The sequence below is a fragment of the Rhinatrema bivittatum genome, chromosome 2 (assembly GCF_901001135.1).
Source record: "Rhinatrema bivittatum chromosome 2, aRhiBiv1.1, whole genome shotgun sequence".
In the NCBI taxonomy this organism is placed as follows: domain Eukaryota; kingdom Metazoa; phylum Chordata; class Amphibia; order Gymnophiona; family Rhinatrematidae; genus Rhinatrema; species Rhinatrema bivittatum.
In genome coordinates, this window is record NC_042616.1 from 164671711 (window position 1) to 164692047 (window position 20337).

The following is a 20337-nucleotide window of genomic DNA, read 5'->3' on the forward strand; positions in this document are numbered from 1 at the left end:
GCAATACTCTAAGCAAGGAATCAGGAGAGTAAGATGACTAGAGGACCATGTAGTAATAAGTTGGCTATTACCAGGCAGGTATAAACCACACCCCAGCCAGTAAAAAGTGGCTGGCATAAGGCCAGAGGCTTAATAGGTGCCTAGATTTAAACCTCACACTGACTCAAGGTATTTTCGAGTACAATCGGCTCCCATGGACTTTGGTTACCTGCCAAATTCTGGTATCATGACTTGACTCCATCTGGAACTCCTAATAATGACTTTGCTTCTGACTGGAACTTCCTGATCCTGCCTGACCTCTGTCTGGAACTCCACCTGGACCTTTTGATCCTGATCTTACTGCCACCTGGAAGCCCTGGTATCAGGACTGAGGCAGGCCAGTTGCAGGTAATCCCCCAAAAAGGAGTAGCACAAGATTTGAGGGTCTTCTGCCTGTCCGTCCATCTCCCCCTTGTGTTGGGCCTGCAAGTTCTGGTCGCTGACAGAACTTCTCTGGAGGAGATAAGGCAGGCCATAGTCAGTGGAGGCAGAGTTGTAGAATAGGCAGGGATCAGGGTTGGCAGAGTTCAAGTGGAGTTGTAGAACAGGCAAGAGTCTGTGGCAGGAAGTCAAACCAAATGTAGAGGAAGAGCAAAACAGGCAAGAATCAGGAAGGGCAGGGTTAGGAACACAATGGTAGGTGGCAACTGCTGGGGCGGGGGGAGGGGGGGTGCTAGATAAAACAAGGAACAAGAGAAGACACACAGGCAAGAACAAGGTAAAACAAGGGCAAAACTAGCTCAGGGGTGCAAGGTAGGATGCACATGAACAGAATAGGCCACTAGAAGGCCTAAACAGAATAAAGGCAAAGCAGGGGACAGACAGTCAGGGTACAGGAGAACTAAACAGGACAAAGGCAAGACAGGCCAAGAGACATGCTAAATAGGCCACTGGGAGGCTGAGACAGAACAAGGGAAATGTAAGGATCACAGAGGTAGGATAGGCCACTGTAAGTCCTAAACGAGGCAAGGGTAAGACTAGGAACACAGAGACAGGATAATCCACCGAGAAGCCTAGACAAGGTAAGGGCAAGACAATAAATACAGAGATATGATAGGCCACTAGGAAGCTTAGACAAGGCAAGACCAAGGCAAGGGATACACAGGCCAGCTAGGCCACTGGGAGACCTAGTCAGGACATAGGGCAAGGAATACAAAGACAAGGAGGGCCACTGGGAGGCCCAGCCAGAACAAGAACAAGGCACAGGATACACAGGTAAGAGGGCCACTGGGAAACCCAAACAGAGCAAGGATAAGTAAAGGTAGCACAAAGATGGCCAAAGCAAGGAGCCAGGGTGACTCAATGAAGATACCCAGAGCTAAGAGTGTGAGAGGGTTTCACAAGGCTGGCTTTACGGCATCATGTAGCCTTCAAGGTGGAGGCTAGAGCAGGATTGAGTGTGGCCTCACTGAGGGCCCCTACTGGCAGGGTGGCTGCCTAGCAGCCAGTATTGTTACACCTGATCTCCAATTCATGCTGGAGCTTGACTTCACTTCTGATGGTACCTGGATTCTAGACCTACAGGTGTGCTGCAAGGAACTAATTGTCAATGTAGCAGTCAGACCTGATATATTCCTTGGAGCCTCATACTATGACCTCTTGTTCTAGAGCATGTATTCCTCTGAATAAAATTTACTTCTTGACATTATGTATATTTTGAAGTACATGAAAATCTCTGTCATATTCCTCCTGTCTTTCCTTACCTCTAATATATATCTTGGGATTTTAAATCTTGTCTCAAACACTTTTGATGCAGACCCTGCACCATTTTGGTAAACATTCTCTAAAGCACCTCAACTCTGTTTATATCCTTTTTGAGTTACTTAAAGTTCCACTGCTGTTAATATTTTGTATATAGAAAAGAGATCTTTACTTGTACTGTTTCAGGCTAGAATGTATTTGATTTTTTCCTTTCTGTAAAATATATTGTACTGATTGTGAAATAAATGTTGTTAATGTTCCATACAATCTAACTAATTTTAAACCTTTTTCACATATAACAGATTTTGCCACTTGAATAAAAATATATATATATATATTTGGTGAAATCATAAGTATGTCTTGCATGTGATTAGACCTGGTATTTTGGGTCCCAAAGATTAGGCCTCTCCCCTGAATACACACAAGCAGCCCTGTGGACCTCTAACAGATACAAGTTCAGGCAGAAGGTCAGAGGCAGGCAGTGGTCAAACATGGTCAAGGAAAGCCGAGGTCAGTACCGAGAAGACAGTCCAAAGGTACTCCTCCTGTGCTCCGCCTCCTGGTGACAGGTGCTCTCTGGGTCCGACCAGGGAGCCTACTAATCCTGCACTAGGCCAAGGGTCCACATCCTGGCGCAACAGAAGCTCTCGCCACACCTGTTTGTCTCTCTTTGCACACCGATTGCCTGCTGTGTGACGAGCTCCCTCTTTGGGCCAAGGCCTGAATGTTTGAGGTGCACCTCAGAATTTCCAAAGATGCAGTCATCTTTTATGTGATGCTCTGCAAAGCACAATAAAATAGATATGCTCATTATAGCATGTTCTAATTGCAACTTAGTATATATTGTACTGTGGAAATGCCAAATCAGCTCATTCTTTGTCACTGTGCATTAGTATTTTTATATTTACAGCCATGATAACTTTCATTGTAGCCACAAATACCCCATTTATTGCATCTTGCAATAAATGGTTAGTACATAGGATGAATTGTTCACTGAGTGATAAATGTGTTATTGCAGTTTAATATGTAGGTCACTAAGGTGGAAAGTTTTGTGAATATGCACATTTTTAGAAAACATTTGAAGTTGACTTGGCTTGAATACTTCTTGAATTGTTTCCTCCCCCTTTCTCGTTGTACTAACTGGCAGGTATCGTAGCGGTTTTGCTGCATTCATTAAGAACAGAATTCATTCATTATGATTTCAAATTTAAAAACAAATCTAAGCTTTCCCTCCAATTCTTACACATTTGAAATCAATTGGAACTGGGTTTCATTTAGGGACTCTTTCAGAGCTGAAGTCCCAGTTTAAGGTAGTCCTTGAATTCATCATCAGCTTGTTTTTATACTTCCTTAAACAATTTTATCTACTACTGGAGTCTGCCACTTGAATTCTTGTCTTGACAATGTGCACCTGGCTTCTGCAAACAAAGGGGCCAATGCAATAAATTTGCGTAGAAAGCAGGCACTGAATAGTCAGTGCCCGCTTTCTTAATGCGCCCCAGGTGCCCTAATGGGGGCACCATGCAATATTTAAATTAGGGGGTCATGTTAGCAAGCTTGCGTGACCCTAGCTTGCGCGACCCTAGTGCAAAACGAGACCCTAGTGCTAACGAGAACCCAATCGGTTTTCGTGACTCGGCTGCTTTTCTATACTCCCTCCTACTTAATATCGTTGTGATATTAAGTAGGATGAAAAATTAAAGAAACAAAAAAAGGTTTTAAAAAATGGACAGTCGGATTCAGGAAATGGTCACTTCCTGAACCCTCGGTGTCGGTTTTCCTTACTGCCGGTGGCCATCACAAAAACCAATGCCCCAGTCACGAAAACTGACTCTGGGTTTATCGGCGCCGGTTTTTGTGACTCGGCCGTCCAGTTTTTTCAGCTTTTCTGTACTTGTTTTAGATGTGCTCAGCTATTAACACCTGCTCCAGGCAGGCATTAATAGATGACAGTTAAATGTGGTCCAAGATGCACATTTATTTTTTGCATGGGGAGTGAATGCCTAATAGCCTCATTCACATGCATTTGCATGTGAATGAGCACTATTAGATTCACTCCACTTTAGACAAACGTTAAATATGCGCTAATCCCCTTAATGCATTAGGGGATTGATTAGTGCCTATTCTACCCGTGTCCAACTGCGGGTTAACAGTGCGCTCGGCTGAGTGCACTGTATTGCATTGGCCCCAAAGAGTACACCATTTCAAGTATAACCTCCAGAGAGTGCAGTTAAAAACGGCAGTTGATGACTTCTCTGCAGTGGACTGTTGAGCTAGTACTCTAAATGGCACAGAGTTTGAACAATACAGCCAGTCTCACAGCTGTAGAAATGATCACTACTGAATATGAAGTGCACGTGCAGTGCTACAGGTACAGTTCTTTCTTTCAGTTTACACATCAGTATAATTTATTTTAAAAAATGCAAATTGTTTTTCAAATGAAGCAAATAAAAGAAGGGGAGTAATGTGGACCTTAAGACATACATTTTATGCTGAATGTCAATTGGAAAATGTACAGAGCAAGGAAATAACACTGAATAATCAGAGCAGAATCTTCATCAGCCAAATTAAATCTGCACTCGGTGAACATTCAGGAATCAACTTGCTTTCCAGCTTTAGTAAATGATTTATCTCGCAAAACTTAAAATGAACTTTAATGGAAAAAAAAATACCCCATGCAATTCTGCCAGCTGTATTCCACAACCCTGCAAGAGCTATGGAGCAGAGGGGACTGTACCTCTTAATTATTTCATTCTGCTGCTGCCACTGAGAAGATTCGGGAGTCTGGCCAGAAATTGCTTCTGCATCGCACAGGAGGAATTTCCATGATGATGTACTCTCTGAAAATAAAATGGGATATTCCCTGTCAGTTTGGCTGCAAGTTTCCTACGTCACTTCTCGCAAAGGGAGGACTTTTAAAGTTGCGAAAATCAACTGCCAAATAAATAAAGCCTGTGTGGTTACCAACAGGAGGTTGAGTTATTAGAAAGAAGTTGGTGCTTCTCTGAGTCCTTGCCACAGTACACAACTGCTGCTTCAGTTGTACCATTTCACTTGATTATTTTGAAAAGGAAAAAAAAGAGAGAGCATTAGGTAAGTCATGGTTTAAATAATCATTCCTTCCAATAAGCTTTAGTCAATATCCTGACTGTATAAAGAGAACTTGTGGTAGCAAATCGATACTCTATGCATGTTTCCTAGAGCATGATATCACATAAAGAACATCATTAACCATAAACAATTGAGCTGTATAATTTAAGTTACCCTCTTATATTGGTTGCTTGTAGAATCAATTGTATTTAAAAACAGTGTCATTGTTACAAAGAAAGTCAATGAACTTCAAATTCTGTTGATCTTAACTTTTAAAATATTCTGAAAGTGAAGCTCTCTAGGGTTTGTTTGTTTTATCTGATTACATTTTCTCTTGCTTCTTTTGGCTTTCAGCTCAATCAGAATTAGCCATTACTGGGGATATGGTGCCAAAAGCCTTCATTCTTAATAACATGGGATATTTTGCCTTTTTTAAATTCTTTCTCCCATCCCATCTAGCCTAACTATTGTAGTGACTGTTCTTGGACAGGAGCAACAGATTGCGCTTCCTCCAGAAACTATATGTAGCCTGAGTCTGGACTCTAGATGTCACCATTGTGCAAAACCTGGCACTCCTTCCTCCTATGGACTGTGAATGCTGCCTTTGCAGTAGATCCAGACATAGGGGGTCATTTTCTATGTGGGGTGGAATCAAGACCGGAACAGGAGGAGTCGGGGCGGCACCGGGGCAGACGCTGCGAAGGAATTGCGGACAGGGAAAAGGTAAGAACCCTTTTCGCTGCCAATTTCGCGCCCAATAGCACCACCTTTTATGATGGCACTATTGGGTGCGAAAGCTGGCAGCGATCGCACCGCGGAGATTCGATCACTGCCGACTATCGCAGGACTGCCCCCCACTTCGCCCCCACGCCCCCCTGTACCGTGCGCTTCAAAGAGCCTGGCGGTATTAGAGAATCTAAGCCATAGTCATAAGAACAAAAGAACATAAGATATGGCATACTGGGTCAGACCAAGGGTCCATCAAGCCCAGTATCCTGTTTCCAAAGGAGGTCAATTCAAGTCACACGTACCTGACAAGTTCCCAAACATTAAATAGATCTCAAGTTACTATTGCCTATTAATTAATAGCACTTTATGGATTTTTCCTCTAGGAACTTATCCAAACTTTTTAAAAACCCAGTTACACTAATTCTGTAACCACATCCTCTGGCAATGAATTCAGGAGCTTAACTATGCACTGAGTGGGAAAGAATTTTCTTCAATTTGTTTTACATGAGCCTCTTGCTAACTTCATGGAGTGCCCCCTAGTCCTTCTATTATCTGAGAGAGTAAATAACCAATTAACATTAACCTGTTCAAGTCCTTTCATGATTTTGTAGACCTATATCATATCCCCCCTTATTTGTCTCTTCTCTAAACTGAAGAGTCCTAACTTCTTTAGTTTTTACTCATCTGGGAGTCATTCCATGCCCCTTATTATTTTGCTCGTCCTTCTCTGTACTTTCTCTAGTGCACCTGTATATTTTTGAAATGTGGTGACCAGAATTGCACACAGTATTCAAAATGCGCTCTCACCATAGAGCAATGCAGAGGCATTATGACATCCTCCATTTTATTTGCCATTCCCTTCCTAATAATTCCTAACATTCTGTTTGGTTTTTGACTGCCACAGCACACTGAGCTGACAATTTCAATATATTATTCACAATGACGCCTAGATCCATTTCCTGGTCGGTAACTTCTAAGATAGAACCTAACATTGTGTAAGGGTTATTTTTCCCTATTTGCATCACCTTGCACTTGTCCACATTAAATTTCATCTGCCATTTGGAAACCCAACCTTCCAGGCTTACAAGGTCCTCCTGTAGTTCATCACAATTCAGTTTGAGATTTTACTCTGCAGAATTTTGTCATCCGCAAATCTGATCACCTCACTCATTGTACCCCTTTCCAGATCATTTATAAATATATTAAAAGGCACTAGTCCTAGTACAGATCCCTGAGACACTCCACTGTTTACCTTTTTCCACTGTGAAAACAGACCACTTAATCCTACTCTCTGTTTCCTGTCTTTTAACCAGTTTGCAATCCATAAAAGGACATTGCCTCCTATCCCATGACTTTTTAGTTTTCTTAGAAACCTCTCATGAAGGTTGTTCAGTTTGGAGAAGAGACAAATAAGGGGGGATATGATATAGGTCTACAAAATCATGAAAGGATTTGAACAAGTTAATGTAAATCAGTTATTTACTCTCTCAGATAATAGAAGGCACTCCATGAAGTTAGCAAGGAGCTCATTTAAAATGAATCAAAGAAAATTATTTTTCACTCAGCACATAGTTAAGCTCTGGAATTCATTGCCAGAGGATGTGGTTACTGCAGCTAATATAACTGGGTTTAAAAAAGTTTTGGATAAGTTCCTAGAGGAAAAATCCATAAACAGCTATTATGGTAATTAATAAACAATAGTAGTTTGTGATCTATCTAATGTTTGGGTACTTGCCAGGTACGTGTGACTTGGATTGGACACTGTTGGAAATAGGATACTGGGCTTGTTGGACCCTTGGTCTGACCCAGTATGGCATTTCTTATATTCTTATGAGGGTCCCAGGAACTACACCTCAAACTCTGTCATAATCAAGGATGTTAGTTTTATCTGCCAGTCCAGGATTCCCTGAGCATGGTAGATGTGAATCAGTTATTTACTCTTTCAGATAATAGAAAGACTAGGGGGCACTCCATGAAGTTAGCATGGGGCACATTTAAAACTAATCGGAGAAAGTTCTTTTTCACTCAGTGCACAATTAAACTCTGGAATTTGTTGCCATAGGATGTGGTTAGTGCAGTTAGTGTAGCTGTGTTTAAAAAAGGATCGGATAAGTTCTTGGAGGAGAAGTCCATTACTTGCTATTAATTAAGTTGACTTAGAAAATAGCCACTGCTATTACTAGCAACGGTAACATGGAATAGACTTAGTTTTTTGGGTACTTGCCAGGTTCTTATGGCCTGGATTGGCCACTATTGGAAACAGGATACTGGGTTTGGACCCTTGATCTAACCCAGTATGGCATTTTCTTATGTTCTTATGTAAGTCTTCTAGGCCCTGTGCATTACATAAAATCCACATACCCAATAATTTTCATGGTAAGCAGCAGTGAGGATGTCCTATGATCTATTCAGCAATGATTATGCTGGAAGCTGATATGGTTTCCAGCATAACTTTTACTAAATACTTGTGCATCTGATGAAAAGTTTCTTTAGAACTTCTATTGTCACAACAAGATATATATCTGCTAAGGTTTAATACATTTGTGAATCTGATTTCTCAGTCAGTTGATTCTGATGGTACTTAATAATCCATTGTTATATTTAGTCTTTCTTCTGTCCAAATCAGGTAGTAAGGAGAACTCCTTTCCCAATCTGATAGGGGTAGGGAAGCTCTGTTGCCTGGGCCTGCCCAAGTCTTGTGCTCCTCTGCAACGGGGTTTTAATGTTACACTATCCTTGGAAGACCCAGGGCCTGGGATAGACACTGGAGAGTCCTAGAGGGCTCTGAGGCAGCTGCAATGATTGTCAATTTAGATGTATTCCATGGAAAAGTCTCAATTCTTCTACCTCTCTTCTAGTTCTTCTCTCTTCTCCTTCATTCTCTTGGTGATACCTGATCAGTATTGGTTTTACTCTTCTCCTCTTCCTGAGGTCTCCTTTGAAATGCTAGTGAGCCAAGGCAAGGGTCCATGGTAACTCCTCTTTCCCATTTCACTCCTTTTCCCAGTGATAACTTCCATGTCATCCCTCCTCTAGGATGCAGATGATCCTTATGACTCCTTCTCAATGAAGGATACTCCTCCTCTGATGTTGAACCAAAATCTGAGAGCTTGGAGGTAAAACCAAAATTTAAAAAAAAAAACCTATAAAACACTGGGAAAACGAAGGCATGAGGCAGGGAGAGTAGAAAACTCAAAGAAAATAAAGGCTTCCATAAACAAGATGATTAAGTGAGTAAAGGCTCTCTGAGGCTCTCTGTCTCTGATCTGAAGTTAGGTCTCAACTCCTGAGACCCCAGAGACCTTGCTCTTCAAAAATAAAACAAACCAGAAAACAGTTATTTTGTGTTGTGGAAAGGTCCACAAAACAAAATGGTATTATGGGTTTTTATAAACCAGGGATCCACCATCTTGGGCTCCTACATGTGGGAGCTCTCTCTCTCTCACATTGTCTAAGTCTGCTTTCCTCCCTATGTTGGATGAAACCATTTATGACTGTTAGAAAACCTTTAAGCTTTCTAAACTAATACAGAAAAAACTAAAAGTTTATGGGTTGTGTCAGAGCAAGATATGTGATGTTTTGGTCTGATAATAAAATGACCATGAATATAAGGCTGTCTCTTTAAATTCAATCCAATATGGATGAAGCTTCCCTACTGCCAAAACCCTTTGGGGCTCTTGAATTGGCAGACTGGCACCTGCAGGATGGGTTTTGCCAGAGCACTTCAGTGGAACTATTTGGCCTCAGTGGGATGAGCTCTACAAAAACACTACACTAGAAGGGTTTTTTTTTTTGCCTCAGAAGGATGGACTCCACTGGGATAGTTAAGTAGCATTCATTAGAACACTATTGTTTAATTATTCAGGTAGTAGAAGTTGAATAAAGTGTTGGTGCCTTTAAGCCTTGATGATGTCATAAATGACATCTAGCAGGTATAAAAGATGAGACTTGCAGTGAGGGTGAGCCCCTTTTGGTCTTCTTGCTTTTGCTTTTGAGTTTTAACAGTTGGTTAATACCTTGCTCCTGGAGTGACTCAGCCACTCTGCTCTTACTTCTAAGGCTTTCTTTCCAATGAGCCACTGGGAGGATCATGGGGATTCATGTAAAGGTGATTAGAGTTAATGGAAGTCTCATCATATATCTCAACTTCTAAAAGGGAGTAATTGACTCATGTGCTGTTACAAAACATGCACAGCATTTTGCCAGGGGATGAACTTTTTTCTGTTTTGTGCTCAGAAGATTTAATTGCTGCAATCTATATATTTTGGCTGCATGTGTGCATTGCTGTTAAACATGTTTTTGTGGTAAATAAATGTTGGTAAGCTGGAACTTGGGATGTGGGTTCATCTGAAATGAAAATTATCAATTACCTGATGCTCAAAGCCCCCTCAAAGCCTCACATTGAGGGGGTTCACCGTTCAGCCACAAAAAATGAAGGCCTCCTTCACCAATTGACAAATTACCTGGGAGCACAGGGTTCTATTACAACTGCTGGACCACCCTTCTCAAGAAATCAGTATCCAGAAAATATGGCTAGAGTTTTCCTTCATCAGTACTTGGTTACATTTAGGAAACATCTTTTAAACTATTATATTGCATTCCTTGAAATTTAAGACACCTACGGGTAAATTCTTAATCAGCCACGCAGGTAAAAAATGGGGTTTACGCACGTGGCTGGGCCTTGCACGCACCGCACGCATTTTCAAAGGGACCCAGCCACGCGCATAACTCCCATTACGCGCAGAAGTAACCGGCTAAAGGAAAGAGGTGGGGAGGGGGCCAGGGAGGGATGGAGCTGGAGGTGGCTGGTACAGCAGCCATTTGCTGCTGTGCCAGGGAAGCACGCGCCGGCAGTCAGCCGGCACGCACAAGTTGCTTCCTGCTCCAATGGAGCAGGAAGCAACTTAATAAAAACAGGGAAAGGTAGAAAAAAGGGTTTAGGGGGTGGGAAGGACAGGGGAAGAGAGAGGGAGTACGGACAGGGGTGGTAGAGAAGTTCCCTTCCAGTCCGCTCCTTTATTGAAGTGGACTGGGAGGGAACTGGGGAAGGCCGGGATGCGTCGCCGCGCGAAAATTGCATAAGTGCCCCCCCCCCCCCCCAGCGCATGCCGTCCGCACATGCGTGCACGCGGTCCTCGGATTTTCATGACACGTGCGCACCAGTGCGCGCATGTTATAAAATTGGTGCGTCCAAGTGTGCGCACCGGGAAGCGTGCGCACATGGATACGCACACGTACCTTTGAAAATCTATCCCCTAGGTTGCAAATTTCTAGAATATGGGAATTAAATTGACTACCATTACTAGAGCGGAAGCCAGAGTCATTCTTCTTGTTATTGGGTTGGACTGCAGCATGAGTATGACGTTTCTGTTTGCTTACAGATACAAGTTGAGAAACCCTTGTGGGTTCATCTGTTTTAGATATGTAAACTATAGAGAGCAATTTTCAAAGCCATTTACCCGGTAAATAGTGATTTTTCCTAGGTAAATTGTTTGAACACTTGACTTCCTCCATCCAACTAAAAGTAAGCATGGGATACTATAATGTGAATCCTTTTAGCTGGACTGGGGGTAGACATTCCCAGGGGCATGTTTTGGCAAGCTTAGAAAATAGAATACATAGACGGAAGTTTCAAATCTGCAAGTGTTGTCCTCACTAGAACAGGAGGAAAGGTCCATGGGTACTTTCCAGCTTCTGAAAGTGAAATGAGGCACAAAGTCTGGGGGCAAAAAGTACCCATGGACTTTGTGCCAAGATAGGTTCAAAATTGTTCCCAAAGTGGTAATTTTGGAATTGAAAACTAGACCTGGCAATTTGCCAGATTTTACCCATACAGGTAGATCTTCAAAAAATACGTGCGCGTGTACTTTTGTTCGCGCCACCGGCGTGAACAAAAGTACACCAGATTTTATAAGATATGGGGTAGATTTTAAGAGGCGCGCGAACAGCCTACTTTTGCTTGCGCATCAGACTCAAGCAAAAGTACGCTGGATTTTAGTAGATACGCGCGGAGCCGCGCGTATCCACTAAAATCCTGGATCGGCGCGCGCAAGGCTATCGATTTTGTATAGCCTGCGCGCGCCGAGCCGCGCTGCCTCCCCCCGTTCCCTCCAAGGCCGCTCCGAAATCGGAGCGGCCTCGGAGGGAACTTTCCTTTGCCCTCCCCTCACCTTACCCTCCCTTCCCCTACCTAACCCACCCGCCCGGCCCTGTCTACACCCCCCCCTTACCGTTGTCGGGGGATTTACGCCTCCCGGAGGGAGACGTAAATCCCCGCGCGCCAGCGGGCCTGCTGCGCGCCGGGCCGCGACCTGGGGGCGGGTACGGAGGGCGCGGCCACGCCCCCGGGCCGTAGCCACGCCCCGTACCCGCCCCCAAAACGCGGCCGACACGCCCCCGAAACGCCGCGTCGACCGGGCCCGCCCCCCGACACGCCCCCCTCCGAGAACCCCGGGACTTACGCGAGTCCCGGGGCTCTGCGCGCGCCGGGAGGCCTATGTAAAATAGGCTTCCCGGCGCGCAGGGCCCTGCTCGCGTAAATCCGCCCGGTTTTGGGCGGATTTACGCGAGCAGGGCTCTGAAAATCCGCCCCTATGCGCGTAGCCGCGTGTATCTTATAAAATCCGGGGTTGGCGTGCACAAGGCTGCGCAAAATCGGCAGCCTGCGCGCGCCAAGCCGCGCAGCCTGCCTCTGTTCCCTCTGAGGCCGCTCCGAAATCGAAGCGGCCTCGGAGGGAACTTTCCTTCCACGTCCCCCCACCTTCCCCTCCCTTCCCCTATCTACTCCACCCCCCAGCCCTACCTAAATCCACCCCCCCTACCTTTGTTTGGCAAGTTACGCCTGCTTGAAGCAGGCGTAACTTTCGCGCGCCGCCCCGGCATCCCCTGGCCCAGGCCACAGTGCCGGGGGACTCGGGACCGCCCTCCCGGCCCGCCCCCGAACCGTCACCACGCCCCTGGACCCACCCTGGACCGCCCCCTGCCCCCGGACACGCCTCCTGGACACGTCCCTCCCGCACCTTTTAGGAAGCCCCGGGACTTACGCGCGTCCCGGGGCTTTGCGCACGCCGGCGGCCTATACAAAATAGGCGCGCCAGCGAGCGAGTGCCCTGCACACGTAAATCCGGCATCTAACATTTCTAATTTCTAATTTTTAGATGCCAATTTGGGGTTTCCTGGTAAAAACAGCAACAGGTTGAGAAATGTATTTTATATCTATGCTGAGGTTACAGATGCTATTCTACCAAAGCCTGAGAAGATTGATATAATTGTACTGGTAAAAAACAGAAAGAAAAAAATTGTTACATATTAAAATGCTTAAAAATGTCAATTGAAAAATGACTGGGCAAAAGTAGTATAAAAATATGAACAAAACTTACACAATTTTAAAATAGGGTGGCAACTGGCTCCAGCTTTGCCCATCACGGTAGAACCAGTCCTGGATTTACCCCAATACATGTAGTGACTTGTAGTTCTGATTTCCCTATTACAGTCCCTAAGACTACAAGCCCCTGCATGCAATGGGGTAAATCCAGGACTGGATCAACTCTGTTGGGCAAATCTGGAACCAGTTGGCAACTCTAATTTAAAACAGAAAAACGTATGTCCATTTTTTAAATTTCCTGCTGTTTCTTCAAGGAAAAAAAATCCATAGGAAAAGAGCTGTACAAGAAAAAATGTGCATAAAAGCACTTTTACCGCGGAGGGTTTGCACAGGTCTATTTGTGGAATATTTTCACCTTCAGAACTCGCAGGAAATGAAAGCCACTGGGAAAATTCAAACTTGGGCAAGCAACTTGAGCTGCAGACTTTTCCACCCTTTGGACTTATCCTTAAATTCAGCCAATATTATATTTCATGCAGGGAATATTGAGCATTAACAATGTACTCCACAGTAGAGAAATCTATTATTCCTATTAAAATTATTCCACAGTCTGACGCAATGAATATAATTGACTTGGTAAAATGTAAAGGACATAAACTCTAAGGGAAGCAGTTTTCCTTTTTCTTTTCTTTTTTTTTCCCCTGTTATTGTTGTGCAAATTCTGTTGTCTGCATTAATGTATAGCAGCTCCAGTCATTTGAGGAACAGCAGGTGCTTGAAAAGTACAGCGTACCATTTCAGATAGCTTGGATTATGTGTCAGGTAATAATCATTCAACAAACGCTGATATGACTGTGTCTGTCTACAGCATTATGAATATGTAGTAGTGCAATATGAATGAGTAGCAGGAGTGGTAGTAATAATAGCAGCAGCAGGAGACTGATACAACTACACATTATATACTTCATAACATTCCTCACAGGCACAACCAACTTTCTTTACAGAGATATTGTGCTGGGCATCAATTCATCTTAATCCTAAAATGTACTTCTAAACATTTACATGTATACAGCATATATATATATATCTACTGTTATAGGAATATTTATTTAATGGTTCTCAAAAATCAGCTTCTAATCTAAGGGAAAATGTATTCTATAGTATGTGGCCCACTCATGAAACACATATTTTTTGACATGGCCAGTTAGACACTTAATTGAGTTACCTGTCTACACTGGTTTTATGCTCCATGGCATCTGTTTTACAACTCCCTGTGAACCGGGTGCAGTACTAACATCACTTTCTGCAGGCTTCTATCCCTTGTACTGAGGCTTTGTTAACAATGGGACAGGCAGAATTTCAGGAATGAGATCTGGACTTTCTCTAGCCTCGTATTTGCCATCCTTCCCCATTTAGGTGGGAGACTTCCCATATGGAATGCTACTCCCCCACTTCATGGCTGTTTTGTCTTTCCTGAATATCATCCGGCAGTGCCAGTTCTGCTCTCTTTAATCCCCTGCTGCTGCCACTGGTTGTGTTATACTTCTTGGTCCATAAATTGGTACACTGTGTCTAGCTGAACAACCAATCTGCTGCTTTATTATTAAGAGATGGGTGACACAGAAGGCCTCATTCAACGGCATCCTCGTGCCCAGTGCCCAGTCAGAGCCCCAGAGATAGACAGACCCACTGTATGCTGTTGATCTCTGTGTAGGCCATCCCATCTCTGCACTGGCCCTGAGGAAGAAGGCCATCCTTTAATCCCCAAACTACTGCCAGTTCAGAAGATGGTCCTGAAACTGACATGAGGAAAAAGAAAAAGAAGACTTGAGAAAAGAAGTCAGATGAAAGAGAAAATCATAAGATCTTCAAGGAGATAAAGCTGGGGGGAGGATGTTAAGTATCAGACAACTGGAAGACCTCCTGATTTAAAGTCTACCAGTGTCTCTTTTTCATTATTTTTAATACTTTAGTTTTGTATTTTATTATTCCCACTAGCTGTACCCGGCCACGCGTTGCTGTGGCTCAGTCTGGTTAAATGGAAAAGAAAGAAAAGAGAAAGCGCACGTTTCTAATATGTGTAATTTCACAATGCTTGTGGGTATACAATATTTTTTGTTGTTCCATTGTCTGTGCAGATATAGAGATTGTCTGGTTTGCCGACTCTAGAACACGCAACATATAATTGTCCATGTGAGAAGCAATCCGTGTCTAGATGTAAACCGCATAATTCTAGAAATGAAAAAGAATGAAAAAAGAAAAAAAATAAACTATACTCAGTAAATGAACAGTATGGTAAACGACACAGATCAATTCCAATGCAATGTCACACGAAATAATTAAATCAAAATGAAAATAAATTGAAATCTATGAAAATTCAATTTAACAATGCAATCGGAAACATTGAAATGGAATCGTAAAATATTTACTACAAGCCATTAAGCCCGTTAAAACGGGCGAGATTTTTGTCCCCTCTCCTCCTACGTCTTTGCTCTGCTCCGCTCCTCCCCCCCCCCCCCCCAGCACCATGAAGGGCCAGAGGCGGCGGCAGTGGTAGGAGCTGCAGCGGTGGCCGAGAGGGATCTCGCGAGGAGTAATGGTCCTACCATCCCAACTCCCTCCCCCCTTCCCCGGTGGCGGAGGGACAGGCTCAGACCCCTTTCATTCTATCCTTACAGGCCCCAACTCCTTTGCTCTCCCATTCCCCTCTACACTCAACCCCTTCTACTCTAACCTATAAGTGGAGAGCTGGGGGGGGGGGTAGAGACTCTCTCTCTCATACAGCCCCCTACATAGGCTTCCTCTCTCTCTCTTGCACATACACTCTCCCTCTGTCCCTCAAACACACATGCCCAATCCCTCTCACACACATACACAATCCCTCACGTAGTCTCCCTCTCTTTCTGGCACTCACACTCGCCTTCAGCGCACATTAACACACTTCTCTCTCACACAGTTAAAACGGGCGATATTTTTGTCTCCTCTCCACCTAAGTCTTTGCTCTGCACTCACAAGAGCTTGTAAAGTTCCCACGCCTACACTAATACCTAAACCTCACCTCGAGTTACTAGGAGGGCCTCCCATAGAGATATAAATACCTTTCTAGTGTGAGGCCATTATGAATAGTCTCTCTCTCTCTCTCTCTCTCTCTCTCTCTCTCTCTCTCTCTCTCTCTCTCTCTCTCTCTCTCTCTCTCTCTCTCTCTCTCTCTCTCTCCATGGTCCCCCCAGTGGTTGTATGTAAGAAATACCCCAACTCTCAAAGTGTGAAAAAGTTATTGCAGTAATCTAATGCTTTGCATAGGTATTAGCATAAACTGCCTATTACCATAAAACACACCCCTTTTTCTATCACATGCAATATTTAGTGCATTTTGATAAATCCACGCCTTAGATTGGAATAAACCATAGCTTATCTTTTACATCCTATAGAATGAAAAAAAGAAAAAGCTCTCATTTAAAATTAAACCCTTCCAGTAGGAGTTCACATTCTTAAAATACTCTCCCAGCATCCATTTCCTGAAAAGGATACAAAACACACAAGAAACCTCAAGGTATGCACCTATACCCTTTAGTAGACTCCAATTCCACCCCTCCCTCCCCCCCACCCATATCCCCCCATCATCCCAATAATCCCCAGTATTTCACCCTCCACTCCTATCTAAGATCAACTATTACACTAAGACCCGTCCCCTGCTCCCAACCCACCCCATCAACTATATCCTTCCTGTAATATAACCCAAAATACCACTTTTCAAATCCCCACAGGCAATCAGTATCTCAGCTGCTAATAATCTAAACATATCCTTTTCCTTTTTTCATTTCTTCTCTCTCCCATTCCTTTCTTTTTCCTTCCTCCTCTTCTTTCTTCCTTTAAAACTAAACAGAGAGACAACTGTGCCAACCTTAGGTAGTGAAAACTAACTACAAAGAACATCAATCAAATGACAGTATTTTTATTTCAAACACATGTAGTATGAAATAGCCATGCGCCTATATCATAACCAAAAACTGTCCAATGCTCCAAACAGGAAAAAACAAAAAATAACACAGGATCGTGTCAAGGTCCCAGCAACATTAACGAGCCCAAACCACAAATTTTTATTAGAGCTTTGCAGGTTGACTGGTAGTTATCGTGCTCAGGCGACTTCCCCTTCCAGCTCATCAATAAATTTCTTCGCCTTCAACAGTGATTGGAACCAACAAACTTCACTAGAATGCTGTACCCTCAATTAGGTCAGGTAAAGCAAGGCCGAGCAAATGCCCATTGCAAAAAGCTTAGAGTAAAGGGGGGGCAAATTCACGGTGCATCATGGACAGCTTTGCTGAATAGTCCTGGAACATCTGGAACAATTGTGCTATGAAGGGAACATTTTTTTCCCTTCATAGCACAATTGTTTTCTGCCTCGCAAAACCAGCATTATAGCCACCTTATGGGTGAAATTGAGCATCCATACTTTGACCACTCTAGGCCTGTCAACAATGTCTTGGTTGGGGCCAAACCTGTGAGCACACTCAATCTGCAGAGTTCTGATGAGGTTTGCAAGACCCAGCTCCTATGGAAGCAATTTCTCCAGGAACCCCTGAAGCTTTCTCTCTAGCAAAGACTTAGGTAGCCCAAGAAAACAAACTTTGTTGCAAAATCTATTTTCTAGATCCTCCAATCATTCTTTTTGCTTTTTCATGGTCCTCTGGTGCCGCAACATCCGATCTTGTGTCTCTCAGTTCGTCTTGCGAATCCAAAACTCTTTGCTCCATCTCCATGAAGCACTATTTAAAGCCCGTTACTGTTGAAGAGGTCTCCACCAATTTATCCATAATCTTCCTCAATTCCAGTTCAAGCACTTCTACTATTGCCAGTTTTATTTCAGCGACCACTCCATGTTTAATTAGCTCCATTTCTGCAACAGCCTGACCATCCGCCATCTTAGATTCCAGCACTTTGGGTTTGACTTTCTCATTTTCTTTATCCGTTTTTCCCAAGAGAAATGACATACCTAAACTGAAATGTTAACAGTATTCATCCACTTCCCAGCCACTGAAGCAGCCAAAAGAGACAAGAAAATTGCCACGATGAGAGTGGATTAGGAATGGTCAGGTCTGAGAGAAAGAAACTATACCTTTCTTCACTCTCAGTGTCACATAATCTCCCTAAATATGTAAACTTAACCATGGTAATTAACTCATGTATAATGTGGTCCCAAAACTCACCTATCTTAGCAAACATCCAAATACAATGGGGTCGATGCAATACAGTGCGCTCAGCTAAGTGCACTGTTAACCTGCAGTCGGACGCAGGATACATAGACGCTAATCCACCCCCTAATGCAATAGGGGGATTAGTGCCTATTTAACACGCGTCTGACATGGAGTGAATGAGATAGCGCTCATTCACTCCGAATGCAAGAAGATAAATGTGCATCTCAGATGCACATTTATCACTCACATATTAACGCCTGCCTGGAGCAGGCGTTAATAGCTGAGCGCATTGAAAAGAAGTACAGAAAAGCAGAAAAAACTGTTCTTCTTTTTTAAAGTATAAAAAATAAAATAACTCTGCAGACCGCCAAGTTATGAAGACCAACGCCGGTCAACTCGGCGTCGGTTTTCATAACCGGCCGTCTGCCAGTAATGAAAATGGCCGCCGATAAACTTGGCGGCCTTTTTCATTACTGGCAGACAGGCCGGTTATGAAAACCAAGGCCGAGTTTACCAGCGTTGGTCTTCATAACCAGCAGCTGCGACCCCCTAATTTCCATATTGCATGGCGCCCCCCTTGCGGGTGCCATGCATGCATTAAAAAAGTGGGCGCTGAAAAGTCAGCACCCGCTTTCGGCGCACATAGTTGCATCGGTCTCAATGGATGTAAGTGCCCTTATTTATTAAACATTTGGGGCATTTATCAGAATTAAACTTTAAATACTTGAACAGAGGGTATATATATTCTATGTATCATCTTAAATATGTGTGATGTTTATAAAATAGCTCTAGCATGAATAAGCGCTACTTGTGCATGCATCTATTATTTTGTCCATGCGCATTTCTTTTAAAATTCACCTTTATATGTCCATTAGAGCTGTATTGATGGGCTGGCAAGCAGAGGCTCAATATTAGTGCATAGCCTGTATCCAGGACTGCATTTCCAGCTGTTGCACTCAGCACATGATTCCTGGAGTTTCCAGGCTGACGGCAGGAAGTATGATGTGGAACTGGAACTCTGGAGTTGGGCAGCTGCCAACTGCTGAGCTGCCAGGGTTCAAGGCAGGCAGATAGTGAGGCAAATTACCTGGATGCTGCATGTGTAACCCTGCTGTATGTTATATTATATTTCACTTTTATATATTATCGTTTCTAGGGCTTTGCAGAGCTCTGATTTTACAATGTTTAAGACTGCAGGGACTTTCAACTCAATCATTAACCCAGCATCAATAATGAAACTGCACAGCTCATTAGCATATAACACCATTAACTTTTACTGAGGGAATAAGCAAAACTTGGTTAATTTGCTGAAAGCACAACACATAAATGCCTCACAGATTTATGCAAAAGAGATTGCTTGGATTTATTTATTTATTTAGTCATGTGCTTATATTCCTCTGATAGTAACTTTGTTATGCTCAGTGGATCACAATTATAACATGTATACAATAATAAGGACATATATAACACACTTTTACATTAAGATTAAAACAGAAATAAGCTAAAATTTCAACTATATTATTATGTTACATTTGAAAAGCTTCTAAACAAATTAAGATTTTTAAAAAGAAAAGATAATGCCTAAGAGGGCATAGCTATCTTTAATCTTTTTGCAAATCCCTTGCACCACAATCAAAAATGTCCCAGCTCAAATGTCCTGTTGTGTAGCTGATTTGAATACTGGATGGCAGGAAAAGTCATTGCTGCTACTTATGCTGATTAATTGTTCAAATCCACACTGCAACAGCCTTCAACAAAGAAAACTTTTCTCTCCAAGAGATCAGGCAACTCTGAAATGCTCACAGGGACAACAGGGACTTTCCTTAATTTGAAACAAATAACAGTTCTTATGCAGAGCAAAAACTTCATCTGTCCTCAATGAACAGAGTAAGTAGTCTGCCTGCATATGTTCTGTGCTATCACGTTATCTCTACAACTTCTTTGCAGCCCTTAAAAGGACAACACACAGTTTGCAGTCTCATAGTATCTCAAATGACATATTTTATATGCCATTGTCCTTTCTAAAGGTTGGTTACACATGCATGGTACTGCCCTGGTCTGGAATCTGGGAGCACCAGAAGAAGTGTTGTAGGGGATGAGGAAGCAGGAATGATCCCAGGGAACAAAAAGTACCTGGGCGTTGGAACGGTGGAGCAGGGAGGTAGTCTAAGCCTGGGGAAGCGGAAGAATCACAAACTGAAAGCCCGATGCAAAATCAGCGCACGTTAAACAGGCACTCATCATTACCGCACGCTG

At 43.3% G+C, this 20337-nt stretch overlaps 1 protein-coding gene across 1 annotated transcript in view; it reads left to right on the plus strand.

Annotated features, from left to right (window-relative positions):
- The first annotated feature begins 4683 nt into the window (after window positions 1-4683).
- Window positions 4684-20337, plus strand: part of STEAP4 (STEAP4 metalloreductase) — a 51748-nt gene continuing 36094 nt past the window's right edge. The window contains exon 1 of the mRNA XM_029588825.1: window positions 4684-4833. The gene's annotated coding sequence lies outside the window, so the exon portion shown is untranslated. The remainder of the gene's footprint in view (window positions 4834-20337) is intronic.